The sequence below is a fragment of the Crinia signifera genome, chromosome 9, assembly GCF_055691185.1.
Source record: "Crinia signifera chromosome 9, ASM5569118v1, whole genome shotgun sequence".
Taxonomy (NCBI): domain Eukaryota; kingdom Metazoa; phylum Chordata; class Amphibia; order Anura; family Myobatrachidae; genus Crinia; species Crinia signifera.
The window spans coordinates 56,299,270-56,312,249 of NC_139225.1; the positions used below are offsets into that span (position 1 = coordinate 56,299,270).

The 12,980-nt window shown below is 39.2% G+C and overlaps 28 non-coding genes across 28 annotated transcripts; all 28 read right to left on the minus strand.

Moving 5' to 3' along the window:
* Positions 1–255: 255 nt before the first annotated feature.
* On the minus strand, positions 256–374 carry LOC146038473 (5S ribosomal RNA). Its single transcript, XR_014462062.1, has one exon. It is a non-coding gene; the product is annotated as a 5S ribosomal RNA (ribosomal RNA).
* A 345-nt stretch (positions 375–719) lies between these two features.
* LOC146037843 (5S ribosomal RNA) lies at positions 720–838 on the minus strand. The gene has a single exon (XR_014461485.1). It is a non-coding gene; the product is annotated as a 5S ribosomal RNA (ribosomal RNA).
* A 346-nt stretch (positions 839–1,184) lies between these two features.
* LOC146037946 (5S ribosomal RNA) lies at positions 1,185–1,303 on the minus strand. Its single transcript, XR_014461578.1, has one exon. It is a non-coding gene; the product is annotated as a 5S ribosomal RNA (ribosomal RNA).
* A 346-nt stretch (positions 1,304–1,649) lies between these two features.
* On the minus strand, positions 1,650–1,768 carry LOC146038988 (5S ribosomal RNA). Its single transcript, XR_014462533.1, has one exon. It is a non-coding gene; the product is annotated as a 5S ribosomal RNA (ribosomal RNA).
* A 345-nt stretch (positions 1,769–2,113) lies between these two features.
* LOC146040109 (5S ribosomal RNA) lies at positions 2,114–2,232 on the minus strand. The gene has a single exon (XR_014463274.1). It is a non-coding gene; the product is annotated as a 5S ribosomal RNA (ribosomal RNA).
* A 347-nt stretch (positions 2,233–2,579) lies between these two features.
* Positions 2,580–2,698, minus strand: LOC146040110 (5S ribosomal RNA). Its single transcript, XR_014463275.1, has one exon. It is a non-coding gene; the product is annotated as a 5S ribosomal RNA (ribosomal RNA).
* Positions 2,699–3,043: 345 nt separating this feature from the next.
* On the minus strand, positions 3,044–3,162 carry LOC146039476 (5S ribosomal RNA). Its single transcript, XR_014462978.1, has one exon. It is a non-coding gene; the product is annotated as a 5S ribosomal RNA (ribosomal RNA).
* A 347-nt stretch (positions 3,163–3,509) lies between these two features.
* LOC146038857 (5S ribosomal RNA) lies at positions 3,510–3,628 on the minus strand. Its single transcript, XR_014462413.1, has one exon. It is a non-coding gene; the product is annotated as a 5S ribosomal RNA (ribosomal RNA).
* Positions 3,629–3,974: 346 nt separating this feature from the next.
* LOC146038475 (5S ribosomal RNA) lies at positions 3,975–4,093 on the minus strand. The gene has a single exon (XR_014462063.1). It is a non-coding gene; the product is annotated as a 5S ribosomal RNA (ribosomal RNA).
* Positions 4,094–4,438: 345 nt separating this feature from the next.
* Positions 4,439–4,557, minus strand: LOC146037844 (5S ribosomal RNA). Its single transcript, XR_014461486.1, has one exon. It is a non-coding gene; the product is annotated as a 5S ribosomal RNA (ribosomal RNA).
* Positions 4,558–4,903: 346 nt separating this feature from the next.
* Positions 4,904–5,022, minus strand: LOC146037947 (5S ribosomal RNA). Its single transcript, XR_014461579.1, has one exon. It is a non-coding gene; the product is annotated as a 5S ribosomal RNA (ribosomal RNA).
* A 346-nt stretch (positions 5,023–5,368) lies between these two features.
* LOC146039492 (5S ribosomal RNA) lies at positions 5,369–5,487 on the minus strand. The gene has a single exon (XR_014462992.1). It is a non-coding gene; the product is annotated as a 5S ribosomal RNA (ribosomal RNA).
* A 345-nt stretch (positions 5,488–5,832) lies between these two features.
* Positions 5,833–5,951, minus strand: LOC146039597 (5S ribosomal RNA). Its single transcript, XR_014463088.1, has one exon. It is a non-coding gene; the product is annotated as a 5S ribosomal RNA (ribosomal RNA).
* Positions 5,952–6,296: 345 nt separating this feature from the next.
* Positions 6,297–6,415, minus strand: LOC146039173 (5S ribosomal RNA). The gene has a single exon (XR_014462701.1). It is a non-coding gene; the product is annotated as a 5S ribosomal RNA (ribosomal RNA).
* A 345-nt stretch (positions 6,416–6,760) lies between these two features.
* Positions 6,761–6,879, minus strand: LOC146040111 (5S ribosomal RNA). The gene has a single exon (XR_014463276.1). It is a non-coding gene; the product is annotated as a 5S ribosomal RNA (ribosomal RNA).
* A 346-nt stretch (positions 6,880–7,225) lies between these two features.
* Positions 7,226–7,344, minus strand: LOC146040112 (5S ribosomal RNA). Its single transcript, XR_014463277.1, has one exon. It is a non-coding gene; the product is annotated as a 5S ribosomal RNA (ribosomal RNA).
* Positions 7,345–7,689: 345 nt separating this feature from the next.
* Positions 7,690–7,808, minus strand: LOC146037733 (5S ribosomal RNA). Its single transcript, XR_014461384.1, has one exon. It is a non-coding gene; the product is annotated as a 5S ribosomal RNA (ribosomal RNA).
* A 346-nt stretch (positions 7,809–8,154) lies between these two features.
* On the minus strand, positions 8,155–8,273 carry LOC146038260 (5S ribosomal RNA). The gene has a single exon (XR_014461866.1). It is a non-coding gene; the product is annotated as a 5S ribosomal RNA (ribosomal RNA).
* A 345-nt stretch (positions 8,274–8,618) lies between these two features.
* Positions 8,619–8,737, minus strand: LOC146040113 (5S ribosomal RNA). Its single transcript, XR_014463278.1, has one exon. It is a non-coding gene; the product is annotated as a 5S ribosomal RNA (ribosomal RNA).
* Positions 8,738–9,082: 345 nt separating this feature from the next.
* Positions 9,083–9,201, minus strand: LOC146040115 (5S ribosomal RNA). Its single transcript, XR_014463280.1, has one exon. It is a non-coding gene; the product is annotated as a 5S ribosomal RNA (ribosomal RNA).
* A 345-nt stretch (positions 9,202–9,546) lies between these two features.
* Positions 9,547–9,665, minus strand: LOC146038907 (5S ribosomal RNA). The gene has a single exon (XR_014462458.1). It is a non-coding gene; the product is annotated as a 5S ribosomal RNA (ribosomal RNA).
* Positions 9,666–10,010: 345 nt separating this feature from the next.
* LOC146038880 (5S ribosomal RNA) lies at positions 10,011–10,129 on the minus strand. The gene has a single exon (XR_014462434.1). It is a non-coding gene; the product is annotated as a 5S ribosomal RNA (ribosomal RNA).
* Positions 10,130–10,475: 346 nt separating this feature from the next.
* Positions 10,476–10,594, minus strand: LOC146038660 (5S ribosomal RNA). The gene has a single exon (XR_014462234.1). It is a non-coding gene; the product is annotated as a 5S ribosomal RNA (ribosomal RNA).
* A 346-nt stretch (positions 10,595–10,940) lies between these two features.
* On the minus strand, positions 10,941–11,059 carry LOC146038568 (5S ribosomal RNA). Its single transcript, XR_014462150.1, has one exon. It is a non-coding gene; the product is annotated as a 5S ribosomal RNA (ribosomal RNA).
* Positions 11,060–11,404: 345 nt separating this feature from the next.
* On the minus strand, positions 11,405–11,523 carry LOC146038305 (5S ribosomal RNA). Its single transcript, XR_014461907.1, has one exon. It is a non-coding gene; the product is annotated as a 5S ribosomal RNA (ribosomal RNA).
* A 345-nt stretch (positions 11,524–11,868) lies between these two features.
* On the minus strand, positions 11,869–11,987 carry LOC146038940 (5S ribosomal RNA). Its single transcript, XR_014462489.1, has one exon. It is a non-coding gene; the product is annotated as a 5S ribosomal RNA (ribosomal RNA).
* A 344-nt stretch (positions 11,988–12,331) lies between these two features.
* LOC146038084 (5S ribosomal RNA) lies at positions 12,332–12,450 on the minus strand. Its single transcript, XR_014461705.1, has one exon. It is a non-coding gene; the product is annotated as a 5S ribosomal RNA (ribosomal RNA).
* Positions 12,451–12,795: 345 nt separating this feature from the next.
* LOC146037748 (5S ribosomal RNA) lies at positions 12,796–12,914 on the minus strand. The gene has a single exon (XR_014461397.1). It is a non-coding gene; the product is annotated as a 5S ribosomal RNA (ribosomal RNA).
* Positions 12,915–12,980: the final 66 nt, after the last annotated feature.

The window sequence follows — 12,980 nt, forward strand, 5'->3', positions numbered from 1 at the left end:
TCATGTTTTGGTAATGTAAAAAGACCTACAGGACATGATATTAGCAGGTGGTCTCAAATTAAACTACTAAAGAGGCTCAACACTGTTTAGCTCCCAAAAGCAGTTGGAATTGGGCCTAAACAGTGTGGTAAGTTTTTAGGTGATGGCTATTGTGTCTGTTTGACCTGTCCCAAATGTCTGTATTGGCAATAAAAAATAAAAAGTTTCCAATTTAAATAGCAAGAGAATAAAAACAATTTGCCATTAATGGGAAAAAACCTACAGCACCTGGTGTTCCCATGTGGTCTCCCACCCAAGTACTAACCAGGCCCAACACTGCTTAGCTTCCAAGATCAGACGAGATTGGGCTTATCCAATGTGGTATGGCTGTAGGTGGGATACTGGCACTTTTTTGCCCTCTTCTACTTCTATAACCAGGAAAGCTAATAAAAAAGTTTCCTAACTGTATTGCCTTACTGAAAAAAATCATGTGTTGGTAATGTAAAAAGATCTACAGGACATGATATTAGCAGGTGGTCTCAAATTAAACTACTTAAGAGGCTCAACACTGTTTAGCTGCCAAAAGCAGTTGGAATTGGGCCTAAACAGTGTGGTAAGTTTTTAGGTGATGGCTATTGTGTCTGTTTGACCTGTCCCAAATGTCTGTACTGTCAATAAAGAGAAAAAAGTTTCCAATTTAAAAAGCTAGAGAATAAAAACAATTTGCCAGTAATGGGAAAAACCTACAGCACCTGGTGTTCCCATGTGGTCTCCCACCCAAGTACTAACCAGGCCCAACACTGCTTAGCTTCCAAGATCAGACGAGATTGGGCGTATCCAATGTGGTATGGCTGCAGGTGAGATACAGGCACTTTTTTGCCCTTTTCTACTTCTATAACCAGGTAAGCTAATAAAAAAGTTTCCTAACTATATTGGATTACTGAAAAAAATCATGTGTTGGTAATGTAAAAAGACCTACAGGACATGATATTAGCAGGTGGTCTCAAATTAAACTACTAAAGAGGCTCAACACTGTTTAGCTCCCAAAAGCAGTTGGAATTGGGCCTAAACAGTGTGGTAAGTTTTTAGGTGATGGCTATTGTGTCTGTTTTACCTGTCCCAAATGTCTGTATTGGCAATAAAAAATAAAAAGTTTTCAATTTAAATAGCAAGAGAATAAAAACAATTTGCCATTAATGGCAAAAAACCTACAGCACCTGGTGTTCCCATGTGGTCTCCCACCCAAGTACTAAACAGGCCCAACACTGCTTAGCTTCCAAGATCAGACGAGATTGGGCGTATCCAATGTGGTATGGCTGTAGGTGAGATACTGGCACTTTTTTGCCCTCTTCTACTTCTATAACCAGGTAAGCGAATAAAAAAGTTTCCTAACTATATTGCCTTACTGAAAAAAATCATGTGTTGGTAATGTAAAAAGACCTACAGGACATGATATTAGCAGGTGGTCTCAAAATAGACTACTAAAGAGGCTCAACACTGTTTAGCTCCCAAAAGCAGTTGGAATTGGGCCTAAACAGTGTGGTAAGTTTTTAGGTGATGGCTATTGTGTCTGTTTGACCTGTCCCAAATGTCTGTATTGGCAATAAAAAATAAAAAGTTTCCAATTTAAATAGCAAGAGAATAAAAACAATTTGCCATTAATGGGAAAAAACCTACAGAACCTGGTGTTCCCATGTGGTCTCCCACCCAAGTACTAACCAGGCCCAACACTGCTTAGCTTCCAAGATCAGACGAGATTGGGCATATCCAATGTGGTATGGCTGTAGGTGAGATACTGGCACTTTTTTGCCCTCTTCTACTTCTATAACCAGGTAAGCTAATAAAAAAGTTTCCTAACTGTATTGCCTTACTGAAAAAAATCATGTGTTGGTAATGTATAAAGAACTACAGGACATGATATTAGCATGTGGTCTCAAATTAAACTACTAAAGAGGCTCAACACTGTTTAGCTGTCAAAAGCAGTTGGAATTGGGCCTAAACAGTGTGGTAAGTTTTTAGGTGATGGCTATTGTGTCTGTTTGACCTGTCCCAAATGTCTGTATTGGCAATAAAAATAAAAAGTTTCCAATTTAAATAGCAAGAGAATAAAAACAATTAGCCATTAATGGGAAGAAACCTACAGCACCTGGTGTTCCCATGTGGTCTCCCACCCAAGTACTAACCAGGCCCAACACTGCTTAGCTTCCAAGATCAGACGAGATTGGGCGTATCCAATGTGGTATGGCTGTAGGTGAGATACCGGCACTTTTTTGCCCTCTTCTACTTCTATAACCAGGAAAGCTAATAAAAAAGTTTCCTAACTGTATTGCCTTACTGAAAAAAAAACATGTGTTGGTAATGTAAAAAGACCTACAGGACATGATATTAGCAGGTGGTCTCAAATTAAACTACTTAAGAGGCTCAACACTGTTTAGCTGCCAAAAGCAGTTGGAATTGGGCCTAAACAGTGTGGTAAGTTTTTAGGTGATGGCTATTGTGTCTGTTTGACCTCTTCCAAATGTCTGTACTGTCAATAAAGAGAAAAAAGTTTCCAATTTAAAAAGCTAGAGAATATAAACAATTTGCCAGTAATGGGAAAAAACCTACAGCACCTGGTGTTCCCATGTGGTCTCCCACCCAAGTACTAACCAGGCCCAACACTGCTTAGCTTCCAAGATCAGACGAGATTGGGCGTATCCAATGTGGTATGGCTGTAGGTGAGATACAGGCACTTTTTTGCCATCTTCTACTTCTATAACCAGGTAAGCTAATAAAAAAGTTTCCTAACTATATTGGCTTACTGAAAAAAATCATGTGTTGGTAATGTAAAAAGACCTACAGGACATGATATTAGCAGGTGGTCTCAAATTAAACTACTAAAGAGGCTCAACACTGTTTAGCTCCCAAATGCAGTTGGAATTGGGCCTAAACAGTGTGGTAAGTTTTTAGGTGATGGCTATTGTGTCTGTTTGACCTGTCCCAAATGTCTGTATTGGCAATAAAAATAAAAAGTTTCCAATTTAAATAGCAAGAGAATAAAAACAATTTGCCATTAATGGGAAAAAACCTACAGCACCTGGTGTTCCCATGTGGTTTCCCACTCAAGTACTAACCAGGCCCAACACTGCTTAGCTTCCAAGATCAGACGAGATTGGGCGTATCCAATGTGGTATGCCTGTAGTTGAGATATTGGCACTTTTTTGCCCTCTTCTACTTCTATAACCAGGTAAGCGAATAAAAAAGTTTCCTAACTGTATTGCCTTACTGAAAAAAATCATGTGTTGGTAATGTAAAAAGACCTACAGGACATGATATTAGCAGGTGGTCTCAAATTAAACTACTAAAGAGGCTCAACACTGTTTAGCTGCCAAAAGCAGTTGGAATTGGGCCTAAACAGTGTGGTAAGTTTTTAGGTGATGGCTATTGTGTCTGTTTGACCTGTCCCAAATGTCTGTATTGGCAATAAAAAATAAAAAGTTTCCAATTTAAATAGCAAGAGAATAAAAACAATTTGCCATTAATGGGAAAAAAACTTACAGCACCTGGTGTTCCCATGTGGTCTCCCACCCAAGTACTAACCAGGCCCAACACTGCTTAGCTTCCAAGATCAGACGAGATTAGGCGTATCCAATGTGGTATGGCTGTAGGTGGGATACTGGCACTTTTTTGCCCTCTTCTACTTCTATAACCAGGTAAGCTAATAAAAAAGTTTCCTAACTGTATTGCCTTACTGAAAAAAATCATGTTTTGGTAATGTAAAAAGACCTACAGGACATGATATTAGCAGGTGGTCTCAAATTAAACTACTAAAGAGGCTCAACACTGTTTAGCTCCCAAAAGCAGTTGGAATTGGGCCTAAACAGTGTGGTAAGTTTTTAGGTGATGGCTATTGTGTCTGTTTGACCTGTCCCAAATGTCTGTATTGGCAATAAAAAATAAAAAGTTTCCAATTTAAATAGCAAGAGAATAAAAACAATTTGCCATTAATGGGAAAAAACCTACAGCACCTGGTGTTCCCATGTGGTCTCCCACCCAAGTACTAACCAGGCCCAACACTGCTTAGCTTCCAAGATCAGACGAGATTGGGCTTATCCAATGTGGTATGGCTGTAGGTGGGATACTGGCACTTTTTTGCCCTCTTCTACTTCTATAACCAGGAAAGCTAATAAAAAAGTTTCCTAACTGTATTGCCTTACTGAAAAAAATCATGTGTTGGTAATGTAAAAAGATCTACAGGACATGATATTAGCAGGTGGTCTCAAATTAAACTACTTAAGAGGCTCAACACTGTTTAGCTGCCAAAAGCAGTTGGAATTGGGCCTAAACAGTGTGGTAAGTTTTTAGGTGATGGCTATTGTGTCTGTTTGACCTGTCCCAAATGTCTGTACTGTCAATAAAGAGAAAAAAGTTTCCAATTTAAAAAGCTAGAGAATAAAAACAATTTGCCAGTAATGGGAAAAACCTACAGCACCTGGTGTTCCCATGTGGTCTCCCACCCAAGTACTAACCAGGCCCAACACTGCTTAGCTTCCAAGATCAGACGAGATTGGGCGTATCCAATGTGGTATGGCTGCAGGTGAGATACAGGCACTTTTTTGCCCTTTTCTACTTCTATAACCAGGTAAGCTAATAAAAAAGTTTCCTAACTATATTGGATTACTGAAAAAAATCATGTGTTGGTAATGTAAAAAGACCTACAGGACATGATATTAGCAGGTGGTCTCAAATTAAACTACTAAAGAGGCTCAACACTGTTTAGCTCCCAAAAGCAGTTGGAATTGGGCCTAAACAGTGTGGTAAGTTTTTAGGTGATGGCTATTGTGTCTGTTTTACCTGTCCCAAATGTCTGTATTGGCAATAAAAAATAAAAAGTTTTCAATTTAAATAGCAAGAGAATAAAAACAATTTGCCATTAATGGCAAAAAACCTACAGCACCTGGTGTTCCCATGTGGTCTCCCACCCAAGTACTAAACAGGCCCAACACTGCTTAGCTTCCAAGATCAGACGAGATTGGGCGTATCCAATGTGGTATGGCTGTAGGTGAGATACTGGCACTTTTTTGCCCTCTTCTACTTCTATAACCAGGTAAGCGAATAAAAAAGTTTCCTAACTGTATTGCCTTACTGAAAAAAATCATGTGTTGGTAATGTAAAAACACCTAAAGGACATGATATTAGCAGGTGGTCTCAAATTAAACTACTAAAGAGGCTCAACACTGTTTAGCTCCCAAAAGCAGTTGGAATTGGGCCTAAACAGTGTGGTAAGTTTTTAGGTGATGGCTATTGTGTCTGTTTGACCTGTCCCAAATGTCTGTATTGGCAATAAAAAATAAAAAGTTTCCAATTTAAATAGCAAGAGAATAAAAACAATTTGCCATTAATGGGAAAAAACCTACATAACCTGGTGTTCCCATGTGGTCTCCCACCCAAGTACTAACCAGGCCCAACACTGCTTAGCTTCCAAGATCAGACGAGATTGGGCATATCCAATGTGGTATGGCTGTAGGTGAGATACTGGCACTTTTTTGCCCTCTTCTACTTCTATAACCAGGTAAGCTAATAAAAAAGTTTCCTAACTGTATTGCCTTACTGAAAAAAATCATGTGTTGGTAATGTATAAAGAACTACAGGACATGATATTAGCATGTGGTCTCAAATTAAACTACTAAAGAGGCTCAACACTGTTTAGCTGTCAAAAGCAGTTGGAATTGGGCCTAAACAGTGTGGTAAGTTTTTAGGTGATGGCTATTGTGTCTGTTTGACCTGTCCCAAATGTCTGTATTGGCAATAAAAATAAAAAGTTTCCAATTTAAATAGCAAGAGAATAAAAACAATTTGCCATTAATGGGAAAAAACCTACAGCACCTGGTGTTCCCATGTGGTCTCCCACCCACGTACTATCCAGGCCCAACACTGCTTAGCTTCCAAGATCAGACAAGATTTGGCGTATCCAATGTGGTATGGCTGTAGGTGAGATACCAGCACTTTTTTGCCCTCTTCTACTTCTATAACCAGGAAAGCTAATAAAAAAGTTTCCTAACTGTATTGCCTTACTGAAAAAAATCATGCGTTGGTAATGTAAAAAGACCTACAGGACATGATATTAGCAGGTGGTCTCAAATTAAACTACTTAAGAGGCTCAACACTGTTTAGCTGCCAAAAGCAGTTGGAATTGGGCCTAAACAGTGTGGTAAGTTTTTAGGTGATGGCTATTTTGTCTGTTTGACCTCTTCCAAATGTCTGTACTGTCAATAAAGAGAAAAAAGTTTCCAATTTAAAAAGCTAGAGAATATAAACAATTTGCCAGTAATGGGAAAAACCTACAGCACATGGTGTTCCCATTTGGTCTCCCACCCAAGTACTAATCAGGCCCAACACTGCTTAGCTTCCAAGATCAGACGAGATTGGGCGTATCCAATGTGGTATGGCTGTAGGTGAGTTACAGGCACTTTTTTGCCATCTTCTACTTCTATAACCAGGTAAGCTAATAAAAAAGTTTCCTAACTATATTGGCTTACTGAAAAAAATCATGTGTTGGTAATGTAAAAAGACCTACAGGACATGATATTAGCAGGTGGTCTCAAATTAAACTACTAAAGAGGCTCAACACTGTTTAGCTCCCAAAAGCAGTTGGAATTGGGCCTAAACAGTGTGGTAAGTTTTTAGGTGATGGCTATTGTGTCTGTTTGACCTGTCCCAAATGTCTGTATTGGCAATAAAAATAAAAAGTTTCCAATTTAAATAGCAAGAGAATAAAAACAATTTGCCATTAATGGGAAAAAACCTACAGCACCTGGTGTTCCCATGTGGTCTCCCACCCAAGTACTAACCAGGCCCAACACTGCTTAGCTTCCAAGATCAGACGAGATTGGGCGTATCCAATGTGGTATGGCTGTAGGTGAGATACCGGCACTTTTTTGCCCTCTTCTACTTCTATAACCAGGAAAGCTAATAAAAAAGTTTCCTAACTGTATTGCCTTACTAAAAAAAATCATGCGTTGGTAATGTAAAAAGACCTAAAGGACATGATATTAGCAGGTGGTCTCAAATTAAACTACTTAAGAGGCTCAACACTGTTTAGCTGCCAAAAGCAGTTGGAATTGGGCCTAAACAGTGTGGTAAGTTTTTAGGTGATGGCTATTGTGTCTGTTTGACCTCTTCCAAATGTCTGTACTGTCAATAAAGAGAAAAAAGTTTCCAATTTAAAAAGCTAGAGAATAAAAACAATTTGCCATTAATGGGAAAAAACCTACAGCACCTGGTGTTCCCATGTGGTCTCCCACCCAAGTACTAACCAGGCCCAACACTGCTTAGCTTCCAAGATCAGACGAGATTGGGCGTATCCAATGTGGTATGGCTGTAGGTGAGATACCGGCACTTTTTTCCCCTCTTCTACTTCTATAACCAGGAAAGCTAATAAAAAAGTTTCCTAACTGTATTGCCTTACTGAAAAAAATCATGTGTTGGTAATGTAAAAAGACCTACAGGACATGATATTAGCAGGTGGTCTCAAATTAAACTACTTAAGAGGCTCAACACTGTTTAGCTGCCAAAAGCAGTTGGAATTGGGCCTAAACAGTGTGGTAAGTTTATAGGTGATGGCTATTGTGTCTGTTAAACCTGTCCCAAATGTCTGTATTGGCAATAAAAATAAAAAGTTTCCAATTTAAATAGCAAGAGAATAAAAACAATTTGCCATTAATGGGAAAACACCTACAGCACCTGGTGTTCCCATGTGGTCTCCCACCCAAGTACTAACCAGGCCCAACACTGCTTAGCTTCCAAGATCAGACGAGATTGGGCGTATCCAATGTGGTATGGCTGTAGGTGAGATACTGGCACTTTTTTGCCCTCTTCTACTTCTATAACCATGTAAGCTAATAAAAAAGTTTCCTAACTGTATTGCCTTACTGAAAAAAATCATGTGTTGGTAATGTAAAAAGACCTACAGGACATGATATTAGCAGGTGGTCTCAAATTAAACTACTAAAAAGGCTCAACACTGTTTAGCTCCCAAAAGCAGTTGGAATTGGGCCTAAACAGTGTGGTAAGTTTTTAGGTGATGGCTATTGTGTCTGTTTGACCTGTCCCAAATGTCTGTATTGGCAATAAAAAATAAAAAGTTTCCAATTTAAATAGCAAGAGAATAAAAACAATTTGCCATTAATGGGAAAAAACCTACAGCACCTGGTGTTCCCATGTGGTCTCCCACCCAAGTACTAACCAGGGCCAACACTGCTTAGCTTCCAAGATCAGATGAGATTGGGCGTATCCAATGTGGTATGGCTGTAGGTGAGATACTAGCACTTTTTTGCCCTCTTCTACTTCTATAACCAGGTAAGCTAATAAAAAAGTTTCCTAACTGTATTGCCTTACTGAAAAAAATCATGTGTTGGTAATGTAAAAAGACCTACAGGACATGATATTAGCAAGTGGTCTCAAATTAAACTACTAAAGAGGCTCAACACTGTTTAGCTGCCAAAAGCAGTTGGAATTGGGCCTAAACAGTGTGGTAAGTTTTTAGGTGATGGCTATTGTGTCTGTTTGACCTGTCCCAAATGTCTGTATTGGCAATAAAAATAAAAAGTTTCCAATTTAAATAGCAAGAGAATAAAAACAATTTGCCATTAATGGGAAAAAACCTACAGCACCTGGTGTTCCCATGTGGTCTCCCACCCAAGTACTAACCAGGCCCAACACTGCTTAGCTTCCAAGATCAGACGAGATTGGGCGTATCCAATGTGGTATGGCTGTAGGTGAGATACCGGCACTTTTTTGCCCTCTTCTACTTCTATAACCAGGAAAGCTAATAAAAAAGTTTCCTAACTGTATTGCCTTTCTGAAAAAAATCATGTGTTGGTAATGTAAAAAGACCTACAGGACATGATATTAGCAGGTGGTCTCAAATTAAACTACTTAAGAGGCTCAACACTGTTTAGCTGCCAAAAGCAGTTGGAATTGGGCCTAAACAGTGTGGTAAGTTTTTAGGTGATGGCTATTGTGTCTGTTTGACCTCTTCCAAATGTCTGTACTGTCAATAAAGAGAAAAAAGTTTCCAATTTAAAAAGCTGGAGAATAAAAACAATTTGCCAGTAATGGGAAAAACCTACAGCACCTGGTGTTCCCATGTGGTCTCCCACCCAAGTACTAACCAGGCCCAACACTGCTTAGCTTCCAAGATCAGACGAGATTGGGCGTATCCAATGTGGTATGGCTGTAGGTGAGATACCGGCACTTTTTTGCCCTCTTCTACTTCTATAACCAGGTAAGCTAATAAAAAAGTTTCCTAACTATATTGGCTTACTGAAAAAAATCATGTGTTGGTAATGTAAAAAGACCTACAGGACATGATATTAGCAGGTGGTCTCAAATTAAACTACTAAAGAGGCTCAACACTGTTTAGCTCCCAAAAGCAGTTGGAATTGGGCCTAAACAGTGTGGTAAGTTTTTAGGTGATGGCTATTGTGTCTGTTTGACCTGTCCCAAATGTCTGTATTGGCAATAAAAATAAAAAGTTTCCAATTTAAATAGCAAGAGAATAAAAACAATTTGCCATTAATGGGAAAAAACCTACAGCACCTAGTGTTCCCATGTGGTCTCCCACCCAAGTACTAACCAGGCCCAACACTGCTTAGCATCCAAGATCAGACGAGATTGGGCGTATCCAATGTGGTATGGCTGTAGGTGAGATACCGGCACTTTTTTGCCCTCCTCTACTTCTATAACCAGGTAAGCTAATAAAAAAGTTTCCTAACTGTATTGCCTTACTGAAAAAAATCATGTGTTGGTAATGTAAAAAGACCTACAGGACATGATATTAGCAGGTGGTCTCAAATTAAACTACTAAAGAGGCTCAACACTGTTTAGCTGCCAAAAGCAGTTGGAATTGGGCCTAAACAGTGTGGTAAGTTTTTTGGTGATGGCTATTGTGTCTGTTTGACCTCTTCCAAATGTCTGTACTGTCAATAAAGAGAAAAAAGTTTCCAATTTAAAAAGCTAGAGAATAAAAACAATTTGCCAGTAATGGGAAAAACCTACAGCACCTGGTGTTCCCATGTGGTCTCCCACCCAAGTACTAACCAGGCCCAACGCTGCTTAGCTTCCAAGATCAGACGAGATTGGGCGTTTCGAATGTGGTATGGCTGTAGGTGAGATACAGGCACTTTTTTTGCCCTCTTCTACTTCTATAACCAGGTAAGCGAATAAAAAAGTTTCCTAACTATATTGGCTTACTGAAAAAAATCATGTGTTGGTAATGTAAAAAGACCTACAGGACATGATATTAGCAGGTGGTCTCAAATTAAACTACTAAAGAGGCTCAACACTGTTTAGCTCCCAAAAGCAGTTGGAATTGGGCCTAAACAGTGTGGTAAGTTTTTAGGTGATGGCTATTGTGTCTGTTTGACCTGTCCCAAATGTCTGTATTGGCAATAAAAATAAAAAGTTTCCAATTTAAATAGCAAGAGAATAAAAACAATTTGCCATTAATGGGAAAAAACCTACAGCACCTGGTGTTCCCATGTGGTCTCCCACCCAAGTACTAACCAGGCCCAACACTGCTTAGCTTCCAAGATCAGACGAGATTGGGCGTATCAAATGTGGTATGGCTGTAGTTGAGATACCGTCACTTTTTTGCCCTCTTCTACTTCTATAACCAGGTAAGCGAATAAAAAAGTTTCCTAACTGTATTGCCTTACTGAAAAAAATCATGTGTTGGTAATGTAAAAAGACCTACAGGACATGATATTAGCAGGTGGTCTCAAATTAAACTACTAAAGAGGCTCAACACTGTTTAGCTCCCAAAAGCAGTTGGAATTGGGCCTAAACAGTGTGGTAAGTTTTTAGGTGATGGCTATTGTGTCTGTTTGACCTGTCCCAAAAGTCTGTATTGGCAATAAAAAATAAAAAGTTTCCAATTTAAATAGCAAGAGAATAAAAACAATTTGCCATTAATGGGAAAAAGCCTACAGCACCTGGTGTTCCCATGTGGTCTCCCACCCAAGTACAAACCAGGCCCAACACTGCTTAGCTTCCAAGATCAGACGAGATTGGGCGTATCCAATGTGGTATGGCTGTAGGTCAGATACCGGCACTTTTTTGCCCTCTTCTACTTCTATAACCAGGAAAGCTAATAAAAAAGTTTCCTAACTGTATTGCCTTACTGAAAAAAATCATGTGTTGGTAATGTAAAAAGACCTACAGGACATGATATTAGCAGGTGGTTTCAAATTAAACTACTTAAGAGGCTCAACACTGTTTAGCTGCCAAAAGCAGTTGGAATTGGGCCTAAACAGTGTGGTAAGTTTTTAGGTGATGGCTATTGTGTCTGTTTGACCTCTTCCAAATGTCTGTACTGTCAATAAAGAGAAAAAAGTTTCCAATTTAAAAAGCTAGAGAATATAAACAATTTGCCTGTAATGGAAAAAACCTACAGCACCTGGTGTTCCCATGTGGTCTCCCACCCAAGTACTAACCAGGCCCAACACTGTTTAGCTTCCAAGATCAGACGAGATTGGGCATATCCAATGTGGTATGGCTGTAGGTGAGATACAGGCACTTTTTTGCCATCTTCTACTTCTATAACCAGGTAAGCTAATAAAAAAGTTTCCTAACTATATTGGCTTACTGAAAAAAATCATGTGTTGGTAATGTAAAAAGACCTACAGGACATGATATTAGCAGGTGGTCTCAAATTAAACTACTAAAGAGGCTCAACACTGTTTAGCTTCCAAAAGCAGTTGGAATTGTGCCTAAACAGTGTGGTAAGTTTTTAGGTGATGGCTATTGTGTCTGTTTGACCTGTCCCAAATGTCTGTATTGGCAATAAAAATAAAAAGTTTCCAATTTAAATAGCAAGAGAATAAAAACAATTTGCCATTAATGGGAAAAAACCTACAGCACCTGGTGTTCCCATGTGGTCTCCCACCCAAGTACTAACCAGGCCCAACACTGCTTAGCTTCCAAGATCAGACGAGATAGGGCGTATCCAATGTGGTATGGCTGTAGTTGAGATACCGTCACTTTTTTGCCCTTTTCTACTTCTATAACCAGGTAAGCTAATAAAAAAGTTTCCTAACTGTATTGCCTTACTGAAAAAAATCATGTGTTGGTAATGTAAAAAGACCTACAGGACATGATATTAGCAGGTGGTCTCAAATTAAACTACTAAAGAGGCTCAACACTGTTTAGCTGCCAAAAGCAGTTGGAATTGGACCTAAACAGTGTGGTAAGTTTTTAGGTGATGGCTATTGTGTCTGTTTGACCTGTCCCAAATGTCTGTATTGGCAATAAAAATAAAAAGTTTCCAATTTAAATAGCAAGAGAATAAAAAAAATTGCCATTAATGGGAAAAAACCTACAGCACCTGGTGTTCCCATGTGGTCTCCCACCCAAGTACTAACCAGGCCCAACACTGCTTAGCTTCCAAGATCAGACGAGATTGGGCGTATCCAATGTGGTACGGCTGTAGGTCAGATACCGGCACTTTTTTGCCCTCTTCTACTTCTATAACCAGGAAAGCTAATAAAAAAGTTTCCTAACTGTATTGCCTTACTGAAAAAAATCATGTGTTGGTAATGTAAAAAGACCTACAGGACATGATATTAGCAGGTGGTCTCAAATTAAACTACTTAAGAGGCTCAACACTGTTTAGCTGCCAAAAGCAGTTGGAATTGGGCCTAAACAGTGTGGTAAGTTTTTAGGTGATGGCTATTGTGTCTGTTTGACCTGTCCCAAATGTCTGTATTGGCAATAAAAATAAAAAGTTTCCAATTTAAATAGCAAGAGAATAAAAACAATTTGCCATTAATGGGAAAAAACCTACAGCACCTGGTGTTCCCATGTGGTCTCCCACCCAAGTACTAACCAGGCCCAACACTGCTTAGCTTCCAAGATCAGACGAGATTGGGCGTATCCAATGTGGTATGGCTATAGGTGAGATACCGGCACTTTTTTGCCCTCTTCTACTTCTATAACCAGGAAAGCTAATAAAAAAGTTTCCT